Below are 23862 nucleotides of genomic sequence, written 5' to 3'. Positions count from 1 at the left end.
CTGCAGTGGCTGCTAAGGCACCTGTGGAGGCTGGAGTGTCTGGAGCTGCTAGGGCACCAGTGGTTGCTAAAGTGTCCAAAGCAACTAAAATGTCCAGAGCAACTAAAGCGCCGGTGGCAAGTAAAACGCCTGTAGTTTCCAAACCACCTGAGGTCGTTAAAGTGTCTGAGGCAGCAGAAATGCCTGAAGCTGTGGAGGTATCTGAGGCCCAGGTGTCTAAGATAATTAGACACCTGGAGGAAGTAATTGAAGGGGTGGAGAGTCCAGTACATCCCTCAGACCCAGAGAACATTGCAAGCTTCTCCTCACCAGAGACTTCCCTGTGTAAGAGGGAGGGTGGTGGGGATTCTGAAAGCTCAAGTGATGAAGAGTTCGCAAAAGTGGTGGGGGACTCTGCTAAAAAACGAAAGTGTGAGAGGAGTAAAGAAAAACCCATGGAAACCGGCGACCCGCTGGAAAAAGTGGCGCAGGACCTTGTCCTTACTACTGATAGTGGTGAAGACTTATAAATGAATCTTTGCATAGGGTACTCACCCTGATGTATTTAAGCAGTATGAAAATGAGGATGTAATATGGGTTTTACCATTTGCTCACAAAATGTCCGGGTGTTTACCAGTAGGGCCAGGAGGACGGCCATACTGAGTTTTCTCAGACAGGAGAATGCGGATGTGTACTGTCTGCAAGAATGTGGGATTACTGGTGATATAAAGCCTGATGAATGGCCTTGTGGGACATGTATATGGTCTGGCAGTAAAACCAACAGAAATGATGGGGTAGGCATATTGCTTAAGTCGGGGGAGGTGCAGCTAGACAGCTACACAGTAATTGAGGTGGGGAGGTGTCTGTCAGCGGTACTGATATATAAAAACACGAAGTTTTTGTTAGTTAATATTTATGCTCCCAGCAGTAAGAATGAGAGAAAACTTTTATTTGAAAAAATTAAATTGTTTATTCAGGGCAGAATGCCAGTAATTATAGTCGGTGATGTGAACTGCGACCTGGACAAGAAGGCTTTTGATTTGTCTGGGAAGGTTTTGTCAGAGATTGTTTCTGATTATAGGTTGCAAGATATGCAGATTTTATGTAACATTAACCCCAAATTATGTACGTACCATGCTGATAGAGGGGGCCTTCATTCCCGGTTGGATTATTGTTTTGTTTCAGAGAATATCATACCGTTAAGTTACCAACAAAAACCAGTTATTTTTTCGGATCATGAGTGTTTGCTGTGTGGTGTGGATGTGAATGTGAGAGGGGTACATGGGAGGGGGCTGTGGAAACTCAATATAAGTCATCTGGAGAGTGAGGATGTGAGAAAGGAGTATGAGTGTCTGTATAACAGGTGGTGTGAGAGGAAAAACAAGTTTGCTAATATTCTGCAGTGGTGGGATTGGGTAAAAAAGAAGACTAAAGCATATTTCAAGTCTTTGGGATATAAACTGGCAGCAAGAAGGCGGGAGGAGTACACAAAACTAAACACACGTCTAAGTTTTTTGGAGAGAATGAGAGAGAATGGTGTGGATGTGCAGGATGAGTTGGTGAGTGTGAGGAGAGAAATTAATAGGTATATGACAGAAAAAGGCAGAAGCATCATATACAGGGCCAAACTGGAAAAGATGGAGTATGGAGAGAAATGCTCTAGGTTTTTCTTTAAAAAGGTCTTTGCAAAGAAACCAACAATAGAGGTGGTGGCGAAAGAGGATGGATGTGAGGTGAGTGGGGATGGTGTGAGTGAGGAAGTGGCTGCGTTCTATGAGGATCTGTATGCGGTGAAAGAGAGGGATGAGAGTTTGGAGAGTGAGGTGCTGAGTGTGCTAGAGAGTAAGCTTGGAGAGGGAGAGAGAGCGTCTGTGATGAGAGACATATCTATGGATGAGGTGGAGAGAGTGGTACAAGGAATGGCTGTGAATAAGACGCCTGGTGAGGATGGGTTGCCTGTGGAATTCTATCGTCTGTTGTGGAAGGTGGTGGGAGTGGATGTGTGTGCGGTGTGTAAGTATATGTGGGAGAATGTGGAAGTGGCTGAGAGTATGCGTGGGGGAGTGATTGTGTTGATACCAAAAAAAGGAAGCCTGAAAAGTCTGAAAAATTGGAGGCCCATCACGTTACTTAACTGTGATTACAAGATTTATGCGAAGATAGTGGCCAACAGAATGAGAGATGTGGTTGAATGTGTGGTGAGTGAAGAGCAATTTTGTGCGGTGCCTGGTAGAAGAGTGCAAGAGAGTCTGGTGTTGTTGAGAGATGTGTTGTGGGATTGTAAGAGTAGAGAGAAGAGTGTGTATGTTGTGTCTATAGACTTTGAAAAGGCGTATGATAGATTGTCTCATAGTTTTTTGTTTAGAGTGTTGTTACGAATGGGTTTCCCGAGTGATTTTGTGTGGAGAGTTCAGAGTTTGTATAATGGAATGTATAGCAGAGTGTTGGTGAATGGATGTGTGGGGAGAAAGGTGAATGGATGTTCTGGGGTGCGGCAGGGCTGTCCGCTGTCCGCAGTCGCCTTTATCTGTGCGATTGAGCCATTGTTGTGCCTGTTGAGAAAGGACAAAGTTGTGAGAGGGATTCATATTCCAGGAAGTGGTGGGAAAGAGTTAAAAGTGTGTGCGTATATGGATGATGTGTGTGTGGTGTGCGAGTCAGAGAGTGCTGTGCGTAGAGTCAAGTTGTTAGCGTCTATTTTTTGTGGTGCGTCTGCTTTTAGAGTGAATTGGTCAAAGAGTGAATGTAAAGTATTTGGGGAGGTAGGTGGAGTGAGAGATTTAGGTTTGAATGTAGTGTCTGGGCCAATGAAAATTCTGGGGGTCATGTTTAATGACTCTGTGGATGGTAAAGAGAGTTGGGAGGCAGCAAAGGAAAGAGTGGAGAAACGGTTGACCTTCTGGAGGATGAGAGATCTTAGTCTCCTGGGAAAAATAGTAGTGATCAAGAGTATTGTTCTGCCAATCTTTTTGTATGTGGCAATGATCTTCCCGCCTGACTATATGAGGCTCAGGAGTTTAAATAGGATTCTATTTGTTTTTTTCTGGGGATCTAAGATGGAGCGCTTGAAAAGAGAGACTGTGGTGAAGAACTGGAGGAATGGTGGTATGAGTTTCCCGAACCTAGAAGTTTATTTTGGAGTGAATGGATTAGTTTTTTTATTGGCTGTGATTGAGAGAGAGAGAAAGGTGTCGTGTATGATGAGATATTTGGCTGGGCGACTGTTTGTAAGGTTAAAGTGGTGCAGGAATGACTTGAGTAAGCCTGTTGCATTCGTGGTTCCAAAGTGGTATGAGTGGATTGTAAAGTTTGTAGAGAAGTATGAGTTGAGTGAAGTGGAAGTGAGTATGCTCCGAAATAAACGTCTGCTTGTGAGAATGATTGAGAGTAGGGAAAGGGTGAGTGAGATAAATCTGGTTGGTGGAAGGAATGTGCAGAGAGTATGGGCGAAAGTGAGAATGGATGGAATGACTGGCAGACAGAAAGAAATTGTATGGCAGAGCTTGCATGGCGTACTACCTGTGAGAGAATTCCAGAGGAGTAGAGGTCTGATAGCAAGAGAGACCTGTCCTAGAGTCCAGTGTGGAGGCAGCGAGAGCATAGTCCACTTATTCTGGAATTGTGCCTATGCCCAGAAAGTGGTGAAAAAATTAGGACCGCTCTGTAAAGAGTTAACAGGCATTCAGTTTCTATCTTTTGAGGTACTGATGTTTGGATTAGGTGCGAGTGATGGAGTGAAAGAAAGATTGTTGTGGTTGTTTTTGTCATGTGTGAAAGAAGTGCTGTGGGATGTGAGGAACGTGTATGTGTATAAAAGAGAAGAGCTGAGTGTGAATGCGAGTGTAAGAATGGTGCTAGGGAAGTTATTCATATGCTACCTATGGGATAAGAGGAGGAGGGGGGTGGATGCGGAGGGCGTTTGGAAGGTGAAGAAGTGGATTCAACTTGTTGGATTGTAAAAATAATGTTTTTTCTTTGTGATATTGTTTTTTGTTACTGTGAAAAATAAGAACAGTAATAAAGCCTGATGATGAAAGGGATGAACGTTGCAGTAAATATGCAATGACAGTTTACTTGAAAGTAAAGTAAAGTAAGTTTTCAACCCAATCTGAGGGTATAAAAAAAAAAAAAAAAATCTGTTCTTATCAGTTTAATATCTGATACGTCCCCTATCTGGGGACCATATATTAAATGGATTTTTAGAACAGGGAGCTGGAAAAAGAGCTTGCTCTGTCCACTCCACGCATTGACCTGGTATTGCAGTACCTCCAGGACCGGTGCACCCCCTTTCCTACAGCAGTTTCCAAAAGCAGAAAAACAAAACTGACGAGCAAGAGGTGCAGCGCAGCTGTGGCGGCTGCTGCTACCACCACCCAAGCACTTTGATTGACACTCAGCCCGTCTGCTCGCAACATTGTATCCACTGAGCAGCTGCGTCTGCCAGAGTGTGCACAGCACAGGTACAACTGGAAGCAAAACAACACACACACCAGTTCATATGGCAGCCGCACTCTATAGTTCGTACCTACCGCTGCGCTAATAGCCAAGTTGGAAACATCGGGCAGGCACAGCGTATCCTGGCAGCCTGCGTCTGTATGCTTCACGTATTCGGGTCATGGGTGTATGTGCAGGGGGCCCGGAGCCCCAGGGGGCCCATAAAGTCTCTCTTCCCCACATTGTAAACCAATGCTATCAATGAAGCTTTATAGTTTGGGGGCCCAGTTCCAGACTTTGTACTCGGGCCCCGCAGCTTCAAGTTACACCTCCAGATCAGGATAATGCTAGGCCATTCCAACCAGCCTGTGTGTGTGACCTGCAGTCGCTGGTAGTCGAAAAGCGGCCGGCCCCGGATGCGCGCTTCAGAGTGGACAGACAGCAGCGGACCCCCAATCACACAGGCCCAAGGCTTGCTATGTAGCACGGAATACCTCATTGGACTGCAGCACTCCACGCGGGCTGAGATACACGCTCCACGTGGGATGGGCAGTATTCGTCCATGAAGATCCAGGCCAACGTTTAGAGATGGAGCAACACTCGGGGAGCAAAGAACTCCAACGAACGGACGTCTACTTTACAAGGATGTATTGCTTTATTCAATGCATGGACACAGAAACAGTTCAACCGCTCGATTACAGACCGCAGTCAATACAGTAAAGAAAGAAATGTGTCTGTTTAATGTAAACTTGCATGGAGCTCGTTTGTCAGCCACTGACTGACTGAATGCTGAAACGTGGTCTAACGTTACATGCACCACCAGGGATAAGGCCTTGCCTATAAGCATTCCCCAGCTGGCAAAAACGGAACCTCCCTGCCTATTCCTCACCATGGAAGAACGGAACCTACCTTTTTTTAAAAAAAAGAAAGCCACAGCAGCAGCCAACTAGATTTTGGTAGGCCGCTGTCTCCCCCTTGTGTGCTGCATAAAAAATGCACTCCACTAAAAATAACAATGATCCACGAAATAGAGCGTATGGAGAGAACGAGGCTTCTAGATGAGCCGTCAGGCTATGATAAATTGTATCACACCTGGGCGATATGGATAGATGCCCGGAGCTCACCCCTATTTACCAAGTGGTTACAGACAGGGACATGTGAGTAACACGTTTAAACCACAATTGTAAAGAGAAACAACAATTCCGGAGCCCGCCCCCCCCCCCCCCCCTTTTTGTTTTATTTTCTCTTTCTCCCGTGTCATAGATACCTACCCTCCCTTACCACTCCCCCCCCCCCCTTACCCTCCCCTCATTCCCCTGTTTGTAGACCTTATAAAATATCACAGACAAACATGATATAGTTCAACTCGAAATTGATTTATTAAGTTTCATTGTCAAAGTTATTTTTACATTGCTTTGAGATAAGGCAAAAGTTTCCCCCCCTCCATGAAACCAATAAAACCTATATTGAATAAAATAAAAATGATGCAGTTACCGGTAGTTCTGCAGCTTCTTGGTGGAAATAAAGACCATCTCCCGTCTCCCAGCTGCAGCAGAGACTGACTGAAATGGCTGCCAAGCCCGGTATTAATGCTTCTAAATTGATGACATCACAAAGGAGTGACATCGTCAGCCTTCCAAACACCTGGCTCAATTGCATACAGTATGTATGTATGTATGCATGTATGTGAGTCTATCTATCTATCTATCTATCTATCTATCTTTATTAATTATGTAGAATATAGATATGGATTATTTCTAATTTACAGATTTTGTAGATATAGATTAAAGATAGATTTAAGATTGTATGTGTGTGTGTATATGTGTGTATGTGTGTGTGTGTGTGTGTGTATGTATGTATGTATGTATGTATGTATGTATGTATGTATATATATATATATATAATGTATATATGTAAAAAAAATATAAAATCTGTAGGTATGTATGTATGTATGGCGGGCGGGCAAAAAAGGCCTGCTGTATGTTTTTAAGTTCTTCGGATGACCATGCCGCTCTAATATTCTCCTTACTAGGGTCTACTAATGCTGGCCCAGGGGAAGGCAATAAAGCCCTATGGGGCCGAAGCCAATTTCCCTTATTTTAGGTAAAAAGTTTCCATCCGTCCCTACTCGAAATGCGGCTGGCCGAAGAGATCCCTCCAACCGACCGGCCGACGCACCTTCAGAGACAAACTAGTGCTTGCTTCTAGTGTCATCGCCGGCTTAACCCTCGTTTGTAGGGAGCTGACGAGTCCTGCAGCAGCAGGCTCTGCAAGCCTAGGATGCGTGAGCACGGTGCAAGAGGAAGGACTGAGGGTGTGAGGCTGGGCGCGGTTGAGAAGGCGTGGGGCGGGGCTATGGAAAGTTTTCATAGCTCTCCCAGCTGCCTGGGTGCATTGTGGGTGCGCCCAGAGTGCTGGCTGAGCGTGTTGCCTCAAGCCTTGGAAGTGGAGTTGGGCGGACCGGGCTACAGGTGAAACCCATTTCGGGTTATCGCTTCTCGGCCTTTTGGCTAAGATCAAGTGTAGTATCTGTTCTTATCAGTTTAATATCTGATACGTCCCCTATCTGGGGACCATATATTAAATGGATTTTTAGAACAGGGAGCTGGAAAAAGAGCTTGCTCTGTCCACTCCACGCATTGACCTGGTATTGCAGTACCTCCAGGACCGGTGCACCCCCTTTCCTACAGCAGTTTCCAAAAGCAGAAAAACAAAACTGACGAGCAAGAGGTGCAGCGCAGCTGTGGCGGCTGCTGCTACCACCACCCAAGCACTTTGATTGACACTCAGCCCGTCTGCTCGCAACATTGTATCCACTGAGCAGCTGCGTCTGCCAGAGTGTGCACAGCACAGGTACAACTGGAAGCAAAACAACACACACACCAGTTCATATGGCAGCCGCACTCTATAGTTCGTACCTACCGCTGCGCTAATAGCCAAGTTGGAAACATCGGGCAGGCACAGCGTATCCTGGCAGCCTGCGTCTGTATGCTTCACGTATTCGGGTCATGGGTGTATGTGCAGGGGGCCCGGAGCCCCAGGGGGCCCATAAAGTCTCTCTTCCCCACATTGTAAACCAATGCTATCAATGAAGCTTTATAGTTTGGGGGCCCAGTTCCAGACTTTGTACTCGGGCCCCGCAGCTTCAAGTTACACCTCCAGATCAGGATAATGCTAGGCCATTCCAACCAGCCTGTGTGTGTGACCTGCAGTCGCTGGTAGTCGAAAAGCGGCCGGCCCCGGATGCGCGCTTCAGAGTGGACAGACAGCAGCGGACCCCCAATCACACAGGCCCAAGGCTTGCTATGTAGCACGGAATACCTCATTGGACTGCAGCACTCCACGCGGGCTGAGATACACGCTCCACGTGGGATGGGCAGTATTCGTCCATGAAGATCCAGGCCAACGTTTAGAGATGGAGCAACACTCGGGGAGCAAAGAACTCCAACGAACGGACGTCTACTTTACAAGGATGTATTGCTTTATTCAATGCATGGACACAGAAACAGTTCAACCGCTCGATTACAGACCGCAGTCAATACAGTAAAGAAAGAAATGTGTCTGTTTAATGTAAACTTGCATGGAGCTCGTTTGTCAGCCACTGACTGACTGAATGCTGAAACGTGGTCTAACGTTACATGCACCACCAGGGATAAGGCCTTGCCTATAAGCATTCCCCAGCTGGCAAAAACGGAACCTCCCTGCCTATTCCTCACCATGGAAGAACGGAACCTACCTTTTTTTAAAAAAAAGAAAGCCACAGCAGCAGCCAACTAGATTTTGGTAGGCCGCTGTCTCCCCCTTGTGTGCTGCATAAAAAATGCACTCCACTAAAAATAACAATGATCCACGAAATAGAGCGTATGGAGAGAACGAGGCTTCTAGATGAGCCGTCAGGCTATGATAAATTGTATCACACCTGGGCGATATGGATAGATGCCCGGAGCTCACCCCTATTTACCAAGTGGTTACAGACAGGGACATGTGAGTAACACGTTTAAACCACAATTGTAAAGAGAAACAACAATTCCGGAGCCCGCCCCCCCCCCCCTTTTTGTTTTATTTTCTCTTTCTCCCGTGTCATAGATACCTACCCTCCCTTACCACTCCCCCCCCCCCTTACCCTCCCCTCATTCCCCTGTTTGTAGACCTTATAAAATATCACAGACAAACATGATATAGTTCAACTCGAAATTGATTTATTAAGTTTCATTGTCAAAGTTATTTTTACATTGCTTTGAGATAAGGCAAAAGTTTCCCCCCCTCCATGAAACCAATAAAACCTATATTGAATAAAATAAAAATGATGCAGTTACCGGTAGTTCTGCAGCTTCTTGGTGGAAATAAAGACCATCTCCCGTCTCCCAGCTGCAGCAGAGACTGACTGAAATGGCTGCCAAGCCCGGTATTAATGCTTCTAAATTGATGACATCACAAAGGAGTGACATCGTCAGCCTTCCAAACACCTGGCTCAATTGCATACAGTATGTATGTATGTATGCATGTATGTGAGTCTATCTATCTATCTATCTATCTATCTATCTATCTATCTATCTATCTATCTTTATTAATTATGTAGAATATAGATATGGATTATTTCTAATTTACAGATTTTGTAGATATAGATTAAAGATAGATTTAAGATTGTATGTGTGTGTGTATATGTGTGTATGTGTGTGTGTGTGTGTGTGTGTGTGTGTGTGTGTGTATGTATGTATGTATGTATGTATGTATGTATGTATATATATATATATAATGTATATATGTAAAAAAAATATAAAATCTGTAGGTATGTATGTATGTATGGCGGGCGGGCAAAAAAGGCCTGCTGTATGTTTTTAAGTTCTTCGGATGACCATGCCGCTCTAATATTCTCCTTACTAGGGTCTACTAATGCTGGCCCAGGGGAAGGCAATAAAGCCCTATGGGGCCGAAGCCAATTTCCCTTATTTTAGGTAAAAAGTTTCCATCCGTCCCTACTCGAAATGCGGCTGGCCGAAGAGATCCCTCCAACCGACCGGCCGACGCACCTTCAGAGACAAACTAGTGCTTGCTTCTAGTGTCATCGCCGGCTTAACCCTCGTTTGTAGGGAGCTGACGAGTCCTGCAGCAGCAGGCTCTGCAAGCCTAGGATGCGTGAGCACGGTGCAAGAGGAAGGACTGAGGGTGTGAGGCTGGGCGCGGTTGAGAAGGCGTGGGGCGGGGCTATGGAAAGTTTTCATAGCTCTCCCAGCTGCCTGGGTGCATTGTGGGTGCGCCCAGAGTGCTGGCTGAGCGTGTTGCCTCAAGCCTTGGAAGTGGAGTTGGGCGGACCGGGCTACAGGTGAAACCCATTTCGGGTTATCGCTTCTCGGCCTTTTGGCTAAGATCAAGTGTAGTATCTGTTCTTATCAGTTTAATATCTGATACGTCCCCTATCTGGGGACCATATATTAAATGGATTTTTAGAACAGGGAGCTGGAAAAAGAGCTTGCTCTGTCCACTCCACGCATTGACCTGGTATTGCAGTACCTCCAGGACCGGTGCACCCCCTTTCCTACAGCAGTTTCCAAAAGCAGAAAAACAAAACTGACGAGCAAGAGGTGCAGCGCAGCTGTGGCGGCTGCTGCTACCACCACCCAAGCACTTTGATTGACACTCAGCCCGTCTGCTCGCAACATTGTATCCACTGAGCAGCTGCGTCTGCCAGAGTGTGCACAGCACAGGTACAACTGGAAGCAAAACAACACACACACCAGTTCATATGGCAGCCGCACTCTATAGTTCGTACCTACCGCTGCGCTAATAGCCAAGTTGGAAACATCGGGCAGGCACAGCGTATCCTGGCAGCCTGCGTCTGTATGCTTCACGTATTCGGGTCATGGGTGTATGTGCAGGGGGCCCGGAGCCCCAGGGGGCCCATAAAGTCTCTCTTCCCCACATTGTAAACCAATGCTATCAATGAAGCTTTATAGTTTGGGGGCCCAGTTCCAGACTTTGTACTCGGGCCCCGCAGCTTCAAGTTACACCTCCAGATCAGGATAATGCTAGGCCATTCCAACCAGCCTGTGTGTGTGACCTGCAGTCGCTGGTAGTCGAAAAGCGGCCGGCCCCGGATGCGCGCTTCAGAGTGGACAGACAGCAGCGGACCCCCAATCACACAGGCCCAAGGCTTGCTATGTAGCACGGAATACCTCATTGGACTGCAGCACTCCACGCGGGCTGAGATACACGCTCCACGTGGGATGGGCAGTATTCGTCCATGAAGATCCAGGCCAACGTTTAGAGATGGAGCAACACTCGGGGAGCAAAGAACTCCAACGAACGGACGTCTACTTTACAAGGATGTATTGCTTTATTCAATGCATGGACACAGAAACAGTTCAACCGCTCGATTACAGACCGCAGTCAATACAGTAAAGAAAGAAATGTGTCTGTTTAATGTAAACTTGCATGGAGCTCGTTTGTCAGCCACTGACTGACTGAATGCTGAAACGTGGTCTAACGTTACATGCACCACCAGGGATAAGGCCTTGCCTATAAGCATTCCCCAGCTGGCAAAAACGGAACCTCCCTGCCTATTCCTCACCATGGAAGAACGGAACCTACCTTTTTTTAAAAAAAAGAAAGCCACAGCAGCAGCCAACTAGATTTTGGTAGGCCGCTGTCTCCCCCTTGTGTGCTGCATAAAAAATGCACTCCACTAAAAATAACAATGATCCACGAAATAGAGCGTATGGAGAGAACGAGGCTTCTAGATGAGCCGTCAGGCTATGATAAATTGTATCACACCTGGGCGATATGGATAGATGCCCGGAGCTCACCCCTATTTACCAAGTGGTTACAGACAGGGACATGTGAGTAACACGTTTAAACCACAATTGTAAAGAGAAACAACAATTCCGGAGCCCGCCCCCCCCCCCCCCCTTTTTGTTTTATTTTCTCTTTCTCCCGTGTCATAGATACCTACCCTCCCTTACCACTCCCCCCCCCCCTTACCCTCCCCTCATTCCCCTGTTTGTAGACCTTATAAAATATCACAGACAAACATGATATAGTTCAACTCGAAATTGATTTATTAAGTTTCATTGTCAAAGTTATTTTTACATTGCTTTGAGATAAGGCAAAAGTTTCCCCCCCTCCATGAAACCAATAAAACCTATATTGAATAAAATAAAAATGATGCAGTTACCGGTAGTTCTGCAGCTTCTTGGTGGAAATAAAGACCATCTCCCGTCTCCCAGCTGCAGCAGAGACTGACTGAAATGGCTGCCAAGCCCGGTATTAATGCTTCTAAATTGATGACATCACAAAGGAGTGACATCGTCAGCCTTCCAAACACCTGGCTCAATTGCATACAGTATGTATGTATGTATGCATGTATGTGAGTCTATCTATCTATCTATCTATCTATCTATCTATCTTTATTAATTATGTAGAATATAGATATGGATTATTTCTAATTTACAGATTTTGTAGATATAGATTAAAGATAGATTTAAGATTGTATGTGTGTGTGTATATGTGTGTATGTGTGTGTGTGTGTGTGTGTATGTATGTATGTATGTATGTATGTATGTATGTATGTATATATATATATATATAATGTATATATGTAAAAAAAATATAAAATCTGTAGGTATGTATGTATGTATGGCGGGCGGGCAAAAAAGGCCTGCTGTATGTTTTTAAGTTCTTCGGATGACCATGCCGCTCTAATATTCTCCTTACTAGGGTCTACTAATGCTGGCCCAGGGGAAGGCAATAAAGCCCTATGGGGCCGAAGCCAATTTCCCTTATTTTAGGTAAAAAGTTTCCATCCGTCCCTACTCGAAATGCGGCTGGCCGAAGAGATCCCTCCAACCGACCGGCCGACGCACCTTCAGAGACAAACTAGTGCTTGCTTCTAGTGTCATCGCCGGCTTAACCCTCGTTTGTAGGGAGCTGACGAGTCCTGCAGCAGCAGGCTCTGCAAGCCTAGGATGCGTGAGCACGGTGCAAGAGGAAGGACTGAGGGTGTGAGGCTGGGCGCGGTTGAGAAGGCGTGGGGCGGGGCTATGGAAAGTTTTCATAGCTCTCCCAGCTGCCTGGGTGCATTGTGGGTGCGCCCAGAGTGCTGGCTGAGCGTGTTGCCTCAAGCCTTGGAAGTGGAGTTGGGCGGACCGGGCTACAGGTGAAACCCATTTCGGGTTATCGCTTCTCGGCCTTTTGGCTAAGATCAAGTGTAGTATCTGTTCTTATCAGTTTAATATCTGATACGTCCCCTATCTGGGGACCATATATTAAATGGATTTTTAGAACAGGGAGCTGGAAAAAGAGCTTGCTCTGTCCACTCCACGCATTGACCTGGTATTGCAGTACCTCCAGGACCGGTGCACCCCCTTTCCTACAGCAGTTTCCAAAAGCAGAAAAACAAAACTGACGAGCAAGAGGTGCAGCGCAGCTGTGGCGGCTGCTGCTACCACCACCCAAGCACTTTGATTGACACTCAGCCCGTCTGCTCGCAACATTGTATCCACTGAGCAGCTGCGTCTGCCAGAGTGTGCACAGCACAGGTACAACTGGAAGCAAAACAACACACACACCAGTTCATATGGCAGCCGCACTCTATAGTTCGTACCTACCGCTGCGCTAATAGCCAAGTTGGAAACATCGGGCAGGCACAGCGTATCCTGGCAGCCTGCGTCTGTATGCTTCACGTATTCGGGTCATGGGTGTATGTGCAGGGGGCCCGGAGCCCCAGGGGGCCCATAAAGTCTCTCTTCCCCACATTGTAAACCAATGCTATCAATGAAGCTTTATAGTTTGGGGGCCCAGTTCCAGACTTTGTACTCGGGCCCCGCAGCTTCAAGTTACACCTCCAGATCAGGATAATGCTAGGCCATTCCAACCAGCCTGTGTGTGTGACCTGCAGTCGCTGGTAGTCGAAAAGCGGCCGGCCCCGGATGCGCGCTTCAGAGTGGACAGACAGCAGCGGACCCCCAATCACACAGGCCCAAGGCTTGCTATGTAGCACGGAATACCTCATTGGACTGCAGCACTCCACGCGGGCTGAGATACACGCTCCACGTGGGATGGGCAGTATTCGTCCATGAAGATCCAGGCCAACGTTTAGAGATGGAGCAACACTCGGGGAGCAAAGAACTCCAACGAACGGACGTCTACTTTACAAGGATGTATTGCTTTATTCAATGCATGGACACAGAAACAGTTCAACCGCTCGATTACAGACCGCAGTCAATACAGTAAAGAAAGAAATGTGTCTGTTTAATGTAAACTTGCATGGAGCTCGTTTGTCAGCCACTGACTGACTGAATGCTGAAACGTGGTCTAACGTTACATGCACCACCAGGGATAAGGCCTTGCCTATAAGCATTCCCCAGCTGGCAAAAACGGAACCTCCCTGCCTATTCCTCACCATGGAAGAACGGAACCTACCTTTTTTTAAAAAAAAGAAAGCCACAGCAGCAGCCAACTAGATTTTGGTAGGCCGCTGTCTCCCCCTTGTGTGCTGCATAAAAAATGCACTCCACTAAAAATAACAATGATCCACGAAATAGAGCGTATGGAGAGAACGAGGCTTCTAGATGAGCCGTCAGGCTATGATAAATTGTATCACACCTGGGCGATATGGATAGATGCCCGGAGCTCACCCCTATTTACCAAGTGGTTACAGACAGGGACATGTGAGTAACACGTTTAAACCACAATTGTAAAGAGAAACAACAATTCCGGAGCCCGCCCCCCCCCCCCCCTTTTTGTTTTATTTTCTCTTTCTCCCGTGTCATAGATACCTACCCTCCCTTACCACTCCCCCCCCCCCTTACCCTCCCCTCATTCCCCTGTTTGTAGACCTTATAAAATATCACAGACAAACATGATATAGTTCAACTCGAAATTGATTTATTAAGTTTCATTGTCAAAGTTATTTTTACATTGCTTTGAGATAAGGCAAAAGTTTCCCCCCCTCCATGAAACCAATAAAACCTATATTGAATAAAATAAAAATGATGCAGTTACCGGTAGTTCTGCAGCTTCTTGGTGGAAATAAAGACCATCTCCCGTCTCCCAGCTGCAGCAGAGACTGACTGAAATGGCTGCCAAGCCCGGTATTAATGCTTCTAAATTGATGACATCACAAAGGAGTGACATCGTCAGCCTTCCAAACACCTGGCTCAATTGCATACAGTATGTATGTATGTATGCATGTATGTGAGTCTATCTATCTATCTATCTATCTATCTATCTATCTATCTATCTATTAATTATGTAGAATATAGATATGGATTATTTCTAATTTACAGATTTTGTAGATATAGATTAAAGATAGATTTAAGATTGTATGTGTGTGTGTATATGTGTGTATGTGTGTGTGTGTGTGTGTGTATGTATGTATGTATGTATGTATGTATGTATGTATGTATATATATATATATATAATGTATATATGTAAAAAAAATATAAAATCTGTAGGTATGTATGTATGTATGGCGGGCGGGCAAAAAAGGCCTGCTGTATGTTTTTAAGTTCTTCGGATGACCATGCCGCTCTAATATTCTCCTTACTAGGGTCTACTAATGCTGGCCCAGGGGAAGGCAATAAAGCCCTATGGGGCCGAAGCCAATTTCCCTTATTTTAGGTAAAAAGTTTCCATCCGTCCCTACTCGAAATGCGGCTGGCCGAAGAGATCCCTCCAACCGACCGGCCGACGCACCTTCAGAGACAAACTAGTGCTTGCTTCTAGTGTCATCGCCGGCTTAACCCTCGTTTGTAGGGAGCTGACGAGTCCTGCAGCAGCAGGCTCTGCAAGCCTAGGATGCGTGAGCACGGTGCAAGAGGAAGGACTGAGGGTGTGAGGCTGGGCGCGGTTGAGAAGGCGTGGGGCGGGGCTATGGAAAGTTTTCATAGCTCTCCCAGCTGCCTGGGTGCATTGTGGGTGCGCCCAGAGTGCTGGCTGAGCGTGTTGCCTCAAGCCTTGGAAGTGGAGTTGGGCGGACCGGGCTACAGGTGAAACCCATTTCGGGTTATCGCTTCTCGGCCTTTTGGCTAAGATCAAGTGTAGTATCTGTTCTTATCAGTTTAATATCTGATACGTCCCCTATCTGGGGACCATATATTAAATGGATTTTTAGAACAGGGAGCTGGAAAAAGAGCTTGCTCTGTCCACTCCACGCATTGACCTGGTATTGCAGTACCTCCAGGACCGGTGCACCCCCTTTCCTACAGCAGTTTCCAAAAGCAGAAAAACAAAACTGACGAGCAAGAGGTGCAGCGCAGCTGTGGCGGCTGCTGCTACCACCACCCAAGCACTTTGATTGACACTCAGCCCGTCTGCTCGCAACATTGTATCCACTGAGCAGCTGCGTCTGCCAGAGTGTGCACAGCACAGGTACAACTGGAAGCAAAACAACACACACACCAGTTCATATGGCAGCCGCACTCTATAGTTCGTACCTACCGCTGCGCTAATAGCCAAGTTGGAAACATCGGGCAGGCACAGCGTATCCTGGCAGCCTGCGTCTGTATGCTTCACGTATTCGGGTCATGGGTGTATGTGCAGGGGGCCCGGAGCCCCAGGGGGCCCATAAAGTCTCTCTTCCCCACATTGTAAACCAATGCTATCAATGAAGCTTTATAGTTTGGGGGCCCAGTTCCAGACTTTGTACTCGGGCCCCGCAGCTTCAAGTTACACCTCCAGATCAGGATAATGCTAGGCCATTCCAACCAGCCTGTGTGTGTGACCTGCAGTCGCTGGTAGTCGAAAAGCGGCCGGCCCCGGATGCGCGCTTCAGAGTGGACAGACAGCAGCGGACCCCCAATCACACAGGCCCAAGGCTTGCTATGTAGCACGGAATACCTCATTGGACTGCAGCACTCCACGCGGGCTGAGATACACGCTCCACGTGGGATGGGCAGTATTCGTCCATGAAGATCCAGGCCAACGTTTAGAGATGGAGCAACACTCGGGGAGCAAAGAACTCCAACGAACGGACGTCTACTTTACAAGGATGTATTGCTTTATTCAATGCATGGACACAGAAACAGTTCAACCGCTCGATTACAGACCGCAGTCAATACAGTAAAGAAAGAAATGTGTCTGTTTAATGTAAACTTGCATGGAGCTCGTTTGTCAGCCACTGACTGACTGAATGCTGAAACGTGGTCTAACGTTACATGCACCACCAGGGATAAGGCCTTGCCTATAAGCATTCCCCAGCTGGCAAAAACGGAACCTCCCTGCCTATTCCTCACCATGGAAGAACGGAACCTACCTTTTTTTAAAAAAAAGAAAGCCACAGCAGCAGCCAACTAGATTTTGGTAGGCCGCTGTCTCCCCCTTGTGTGCTGCATAAAAAATGCACTCCACTAAAAATAACAATGATCCACGAAATAGAGCGTATGGAGAGAACGAGGCTTCTAGATGAGCCGTCAGGCTATGATAAATTGTATCACACCTGGGCGATATGGATAGATGCCCGGAGCTCACCCCTATTTACCAAGTGGTTACAGACAGGGACATGTGAGTAACACGTTTAAACCACAATTGTAAAGAGAAACAACAATTCCGGAGCCCGCCCCCCCCCCCCCCTTTTTGTTTTATTTTCTCTTTCTCCCGTGTCATAGATACCTACCCTCCCTTACCACTCCCCCCCCCCCTTACCCTCCCCTCATTCCCCTGTTTGTAGACCTTATAAAATATCACAGACAAACATGATATAGTTCAACTCGAAATTGATTTATTAAGTTTCATTGTCAAAGTTATTTTTACATTGCTTTGAGATAAGGCAAAAGTTTCCCCCCCTCCATGAAACCAATAAAACCTATATTGAATAAAATAAAAATGATGCAGTTACCGGTAGTTCTGCAGCTTCTTGGTGGAAATAAAGACCATCTCCCGTCTCCCAGCTGCAGCAGAGACTGACTGAAATGGCTGCCAAGCCCGGTATTAATGCTTCTAAATTGATGACATCACAAAGGAGTGACATCGTCAGCCTTCCAAACACCTGGCTCAATTGCATACAGTATGTATGTATGTATGCATGTATGTGAGTCTATCTATCTATCTATCTATCTATCTATCTATCTATCTATCTATCTATTATTATTATTATGTAGAATATAGATATGGATTATTTCTAATTTACAGATTTTGTAGATATAGATTAAAGATAGATTTAAGATTGTATGTGTGTGTGTATATGTGTGTATGTGTGTGTGTGTGTGTGTGTATGTATGTATGTATGTATGTATGTATGTATGTATGTATATATATATATATATAATGTATATATGTAAAAAAAATATAAAATCTGTAGGTATGTATGTATGTATGGCGGGCGGGCAAAAAAGGCCTGCTGTATGTTTTTAAGTTCTTCGGATGACCATGCCGCTCTAATATTCTCCTTACTAGGGTCTACTAATGCTGGCCCAGGGGAAGGCAATAAAGCCCTATGGGGCCGAAGCCAATTTCCCTTATTTTAGGTAAAAAGTTTCCATCCGTCCCTACTCGAAATGCGGCTGGCCGAAGAGATCCCTCCAACCGACCGGCCGACGCACCTTCAGAGACAAACTAGTGCTTGCTTCTAGTGTCATCGCCGGCTTAACCCTCGTTTGTAGGGAGCTGACGAGTCCTGCAGCAGCAGGCTCTGCAAGCCTAGGATGCGTGAGCACGGTGCAAGAGGAAGGACTGAGGGTGTGAGGCTGGGCGCGGTTGAGAAGGCGTGGGGCGGGGCTATGGAAAGTTTTCATAGCTCTCCCAGCTGCCTGGGTGCATTGTGGGTGCGCCCAGAGTGCTGGCTGAGCGTGTTGCCTCAAGCCTTGGAAGTGGAGTTGGGCGGACCGGGCTACAGGTGAAACCCATTTCGGGTTATCGCTTCTCGGCCTTTTGGCTAAGATCAAGTGTAGTATCTGTTCTTATCAGTTTAATATCTGATACGTCCCCTATCTGGGGACCATATATTAAATGGATTTTTAGAACAGGGAGCTGGAAAAAGAGCTTGCTCTGTCCACTCCACGCATTGACCTGGTATTGCAGTACCTCCAGGACCGGTGCACCCCCTTTCCTACAGCAGTTTCCAAAAGCAGAAAAACAAAACTGACGAGCAAGAGGTGCAGCGCAGCTGTGGCGGCTGCTGCTACCACCACCCAAGCACTTTGATTGACACTCAGCCCGTCTGCTCGCAACATTGTATCCACTGAGCAGCTGCGTCTGCCAGAGTGTGCACAGCACAGGTACAACTGGAAGCAAAACAACACACACACCAGTTCATATGGCAGCCGCACTCTATAGTTCGTACCTACCGCTGCGCTAATAGCCAAGTTGGAAACATCGGGCAGGCACAGCGTATCCTGGCAGCCTGCGTCTGTATGCTTCACGTATTCGGGTCATGGGTGTATGTGCAGGGGGCCCGGAGCCCCAGGGGGCCCATAAAGTCTCTCTTCCCCACATTGTAAACCAATGCTATCAATGAAGCTTTATAGTTTGGGGGCCCAGTTCCAGACTTTGTACTCGGGCCCCGCAGCTTCAAGTTACACCTCCAGATCAGGATAATGCTAGGCCATTCCAACCAGCCTGTGTGTGTGACCTGCAGTCGCTGGTAGTCGAAAAGCGGCCGGCCCCGGATGCGCGCTTCAGAGTGGACAGACAGCAGCGGACCCCCAATCACACAGGCCCAAGGCTTGCTATGTAGCACGGAATACCTCATTGGACTGCAGCACTCCACGCGGGCTGAGATACACGCTCCACGTGGGATGGGCAGTATTCGTCCATGAAGATCCAGGCCAACGTTTAGAGATGGAGCAACACTCGGGGAGCAAAGAACTCCAACGAACGGACGTCTACTTTACAAGGATGTATTGCTTTATTCAATGCATGGACACAGAAACAGTTCAACCGCTCGATTACAGACCGCAGTCAATACAGTAAAGAAAGAAATGTGTCTGTTTAATGTAAACTTGCATGGAGCTCGTTTGTCAGCCACTGACTGACTGAATGCTGAAACGTGGTCTAACGTTACATGCACCACCAGGGATAAGGCCTTGCCTATAAGCATTCCCCAGCTGGCAAAAACGGAACCTCCCTGCCTATTCCTCACCATGGAAGAACGGAACCTACCTTTTTTTAAAAAAAAGAAAGCCACAGCAGCAGCCAACTAGATTTTGGTAGGCCGCTGTCTCCCCCTTGTGTGCTGCATAAAAAATGCACTCCACTAAAAATAACAATGATCCACGAAATAGAGCGTATGGAGAGAACGAGGCTTCTAGATGAGCCGTCAGGCTATGATAAATTGTATCACACCTGGGCGATATGGATAGATGCCCGGAGCTCACCCCTATTTACCAAGTGGTTACAGACAGGGACATGTGAGTAACACGTTTAAACCACAATTGTAAAGAGAAACAACAATTCCGGAGCCCGCCCCCCCCCCCCCCTTTTTGTTTTATTTTCTCTTTCTCCCGTGTCATAGATACCTACCCTCCCTTACCACTCCCCCCCCCCCTTACCCTCCCCTCATTCCCCTGTTTGTAGACCTTATAAAATATCACAGACAAACATGATATAGTTCAACTCGAAATTGATTTATTAAGTTTCATTGTCAAAGTTATTTTTACATTGCTTTGAGATAAGGCAAAAGTTTCCCCCCCTCCATGAAACCAATAAAACCTATATTGAATAAAATAAAAATGATGCAGTTACCGGTAGTTCTGCAGCTTCTTGGTGGAAATAAAGACCATCTCCCGTCTCCCAGCTGCAGCAGAGACTGACTGAAATGGCTGCCAAGCCCGGTATTAATGCTTCTAAATTGATGACATCACAAAGGAGTGACATCGTCAGCCTTCCAAACACCTGGCTCAATTGCATACAGTATGTATGTATGTATGCATGTATGTGAGTCTATCTATCTATCTATCTATCTATCTATCTATCTATCTATCTATTATTAATTATGTAGAATATAGATATGGATTATTTCTAATTTACAGATTTTGTAGATATAGATTAAAGATAGATTTAAGATTGTATGTGTGTGTGTATATGTGTGTATGTGTGTGTGTGTGTGTGTGTATGTATGTATGTATGTATGTATGTATGTATGTATGTATATATATATATATATAATGTATATATGTAAAAAAAATATAAAATCTGTAGGTATGTATGTATGTATGGCGGGCGGGCAAAAAAGGCCTGCTGTATGTTTTTAAGTTCTTCGGATGACCATGCCGCTCTAATATTCTCCTTACTAGGGTCTACTAATGCTGGCCCAGGGGAAGGCAATAAAGCCCTATGGGGCCGAAGCCAATTTCCCTTATTTTAGGTAAAAAGTTTCCATCCGTCCCTACTCGAAATGCGGCTGGCCGAAGAGATCCCTCCAACCGACCGGCCGACGCACCTTCAGAGACAAACTAGTGCTTGCTTCTAGTGTCATCGCCGGCTTAACCCTCGTTTGTAGGGAGCTGACGAGTCCTGCAGCAGCAGGCTCTGCAAGCCTAGGATGCGTGAGCACGGTGCAAGAGGAAGGACTGAGGGTGTGAGGCTGGGCGCGGTTGAGAAGGCGTGGGGCGGGGCTATGGAAAGTTTTCATAGCTCTCCCAGCTGCCTGGGTGCATTGTGGGTGCGCCCAGAGTGCTGGCTGAGCGTGTTGCCTCAAGCCTTGGAAGTGGAGTTGGGCGGACCGGGCTACAGGTGAAACCCATTTCGGGTTATCGCTTCTCGGCCTTTTGGCTAAGATCAAGTGTAGTATCTGTTCTTATCAGTTTAATATCTGATACGTCCCCTATCTGGGGACCATATATTAAATGGATTTTTAGAACAGGGAGCTGGAAAAAGAGCTTGCTCTGTCCACTCCACGCATTGACCTGGTATTGCAGTACCTCCAGGACCGGTGCACCCCCTTTCCTACAGCAGTTTCCAAAAGCAGAAAAACAAAACTGACGAGCAAGAGGTGCAGCGCAGCTGTGGCGGCTGCTGCTACCACCACCCAAGCACTTTGATTGACACTCAGCCCGTCTGCTCGCAACATTGTATCCACTGAGCAGCTGCGTCTGCCAGAGTGTGCACAGCACAGGTACAACTGGAAGCAAAACAACACACACACCAGTTCATATGGCAGCCGCACTCTATAGTTCGTACCTACCGCTGCGCTAATAGCCAAGTTGGAAACATCGGGCAGGCACAGCGTATCCTGGCAGCCTGCGTCTGTATGCTTCACGTATTCGGGTCATGGGTGTATGTGCAGGGGGCCCGGAGCCCCAGGGGGCCCATAAAGTCTCTCTTCCCCACATTGTAAACCAATGCTATCAATGAAGCTTTATAGTTTGGGGGCCCAGTTCCAGACTTTGTACTCGGGCCCCGCAGCTTCAAGTTACACCTCCAGATCAGGATAATGCTAGGCCATTCCAACCAGCCTGTGTGTGTGACCTGCAGTCGCTGGTAGTCGAAAAGCGGCCGGCCCCGGATGCGCGCTTCAGAGTGGACAGACAGCAGCGGACCCCCAATCACACAGGCCCAAGGCTTGCTATGTAGCACGGAATACCTCATTGGACTGCAGCACTCCACGCGGGCTGAGATACACGCTCCACGTGGGATGGGCAGTATTCGTCCATGAAGATCCAGGCCAACGTTTAGAGATGGAGCAACACTCGGGGAGCAAAGAACTCCAACGAACGGACGTCTACTTTACAAGGATGTATTGCTTTATTCAATGCATGGACACAGAAACAGTTCAACCGCTCGATTACAGACCGCAGTCAATACAGTAAAGAAAGAAATGTGTCTGTTTAATGTAAACTTGCATGGAGCTCGTTTGTCAGCCACTGACTGACTGAATGCTGAAACGTGGTCTAACGTTACATGCACCACCAGGGATAAGGCCTTGCCTATAAGCATTCCCCAGCTGGCAAAAACGGAACCTCCCTGCCTATTCCTCACCATGGAAGAACGGAACCTACCTTTTTTTAAAAAAAAGAAAGCCACAGCAGCAGCCAACTAGATTTTGGTAGGCCGCTGTCTCCCCCTTGTGTGCTGCATAAAAAATGCACTCCACTAAAAATAACAATGATCCACGAAATAGAGCGTATGGAGAGAACGAGGCTTCTAGATGAGCCGTCAGGCTATGATAAATTGTATCACACCTGGGCGATATGGATAGATGCCCGGAGCTCACCCCTATTTACCAAGTGGTTACAGACAGGGACATGTGAGTAACACGTTTAAACCACAATTGTAAAGAGAAACAACAATTCCGGAGCCCGCCCCCCCCCCCCCCTTTTTGTTTTATTTTCTCTTTCTCCCGTGTCATAGATACCTACCCTCCCTTACCACTCCCCCCCCCCCTTACCCTCCCCTCATTCCCCTGTTTGTAGACCTTATAAAATATCACAGACAAACATGATATAGTTCAACTCGAAATTGATTTATTAAGTTTCATTGTCAAAGTTATTTTTACATTGCTTTGAGATAAGGCAAAAGTTTCCCCCCCTCCATGAAACCAATAAAACCTATATTGAATAAAATAAAAATGATGCAGTTACCGGTAGTTCTGCAGCTTCTTGGTGGAAATAAAGACCATCTCCCGTCTCCCAGCTGCAGCAGAGACTGACTGAAATGGCTGCCAAGCCCGGTATTAATGCTTCTAAATTGATGACATCACAAAGGAGTGACATCGTCAGCCTTCCAAACACCTGGCTCAATTGCATACAGTATGTATGTATGTATGCATGTATGTGAGTCTATCTATCTATCTATCTATCTATCTATCTATCTATCTATCTATTATTATATTATGTAGAATATAGATATGGATTATTTCTAATTTACAGATTTTGTAGATATAGATTAAAGATAGATTTAAGATTGTATGTGTGTGTGTATATGTGTGTATGTGTGTGTGTGTGTGTGTGTATGTATGTATGTATGTATGTATGTATGTATGTATGTATGTATATATATATATAATGTATATATGTAAAAAAAATATAAAATCTGTAGGTATGTATGTATGTATGGCGGGCGGGCAAAAAAGGCCTGCTGTATGTTTTTAAGTTCTTCGGATGACCATGCCGCTCTAATATTCTCCTTACTAGGGTCTACTAATGCTGGCCCAGGGGAAGGCAATAAAGCCCTATGGGGCCGAAGCCAATTTCCCTTATTTTAGGTAAAAAGTTTCCATCCGTCCCTACTCGAAATGCGGCTGGCCGAAGAGATCCCTCCAACCGACCGGCCGACGCACCTTCAGAGACAAACTAGTGCTTGCTTCTAGTGTCATCGCCGGCTTAACCCTCGTTTGTAGGGAGCTGACGAGTCCTGCAGCAGCAGGCTCTGCAAGCCTAGGATGCGTGAGCACGGTGCAAGAGGAAGGACTGAGGGTGTGAGGCTGGGCGCGGTTGAGAAGGCGTGGGGCGGGGCTATGGAAAGTTTTCATAGCTCTCCCAGCTGCCTGGGTGCATTGTGGGTGCGCCCAGAGTGCT

The 23862-nt window shown here is 46.6% G+C and overlaps 7 non-coding genes across 7 annotated transcripts; all 7 read left to right on the top strand.

Moving 5' to 3' along the window:
• The first annotated feature begins 4070 nt into the window (after nt 1–4070).
• Nucleotides 4071–4267, top strand: LOC136590983 (U2 spliceosomal RNA). Its single transcript, XR_010787847.1, has one exon. It is a non-coding gene; the product is annotated as a U2 spliceosomal RNA (small nuclear RNA).
• A 2636-nt stretch (nt 4268–6903) lies between these two features.
• Nucleotides 6904–7094, top strand: LOC136590939 (U2 spliceosomal RNA). Its single transcript, XR_010787805.1, has one exon. It is a non-coding gene; the product is annotated as a U2 spliceosomal RNA (small nuclear RNA).
• A 2661-nt stretch (nt 7095–9755) lies between these two features.
• LOC136590984 (U2 spliceosomal RNA) lies at nt 9756–9946 on the top strand. The gene has a single exon (XR_010787848.1). It is a non-coding gene; the product is annotated as a U2 spliceosomal RNA (small nuclear RNA).
• Nucleotides 9947–12584: 2638 nt separating this feature from the next.
• Nucleotides 12585–12775, top strand: LOC136590973 (U2 spliceosomal RNA). The gene has a single exon (XR_010787837.1). It is a non-coding gene; the product is annotated as a U2 spliceosomal RNA (small nuclear RNA).
• Nucleotides 12776–15418: 2643 nt separating this feature from the next.
• On the top strand, nt 15419–15609 carry LOC136590961 (U2 spliceosomal RNA). Its single transcript, XR_010787826.1, has one exon. It is a non-coding gene; the product is annotated as a U2 spliceosomal RNA (small nuclear RNA).
• Nucleotides 15610–18261: 2652 nt separating this feature from the next.
• On the top strand, nt 18262–18452 carry LOC136590949 (U2 spliceosomal RNA). The gene has a single exon (XR_010787815.1). It is a non-coding gene; the product is annotated as a U2 spliceosomal RNA (small nuclear RNA).
• A 2646-nt stretch (nt 18453–21098) lies between these two features.
• On the top strand, nt 21099–21289 carry LOC136590938 (U2 spliceosomal RNA). Its single transcript, XR_010787804.1, has one exon. It is a non-coding gene; the product is annotated as a U2 spliceosomal RNA (small nuclear RNA).
• Nucleotides 21290–23862: the final 2573 nt, after the last annotated feature.

The sequence above is a fragment of the Eleutherodactylus coqui genome, unplaced genomic scaffold (genome assembly GCF_035609145.1).
Source record: "Eleutherodactylus coqui strain aEleCoq1 unplaced genomic scaffold, aEleCoq1.hap1 HAP1_SCAFFOLD_299, whole genome shotgun sequence".
Lineage (NCBI taxonomy): Eukaryota > Metazoa > Chordata > Amphibia > Anura > Eleutherodactylidae > Eleutherodactylus > Eleutherodactylus coqui.
The sequence above is the reverse complement of the archived record's forward strand: the minus strand, read 5'-3'. Positions and strand labels throughout refer to the sequence as shown.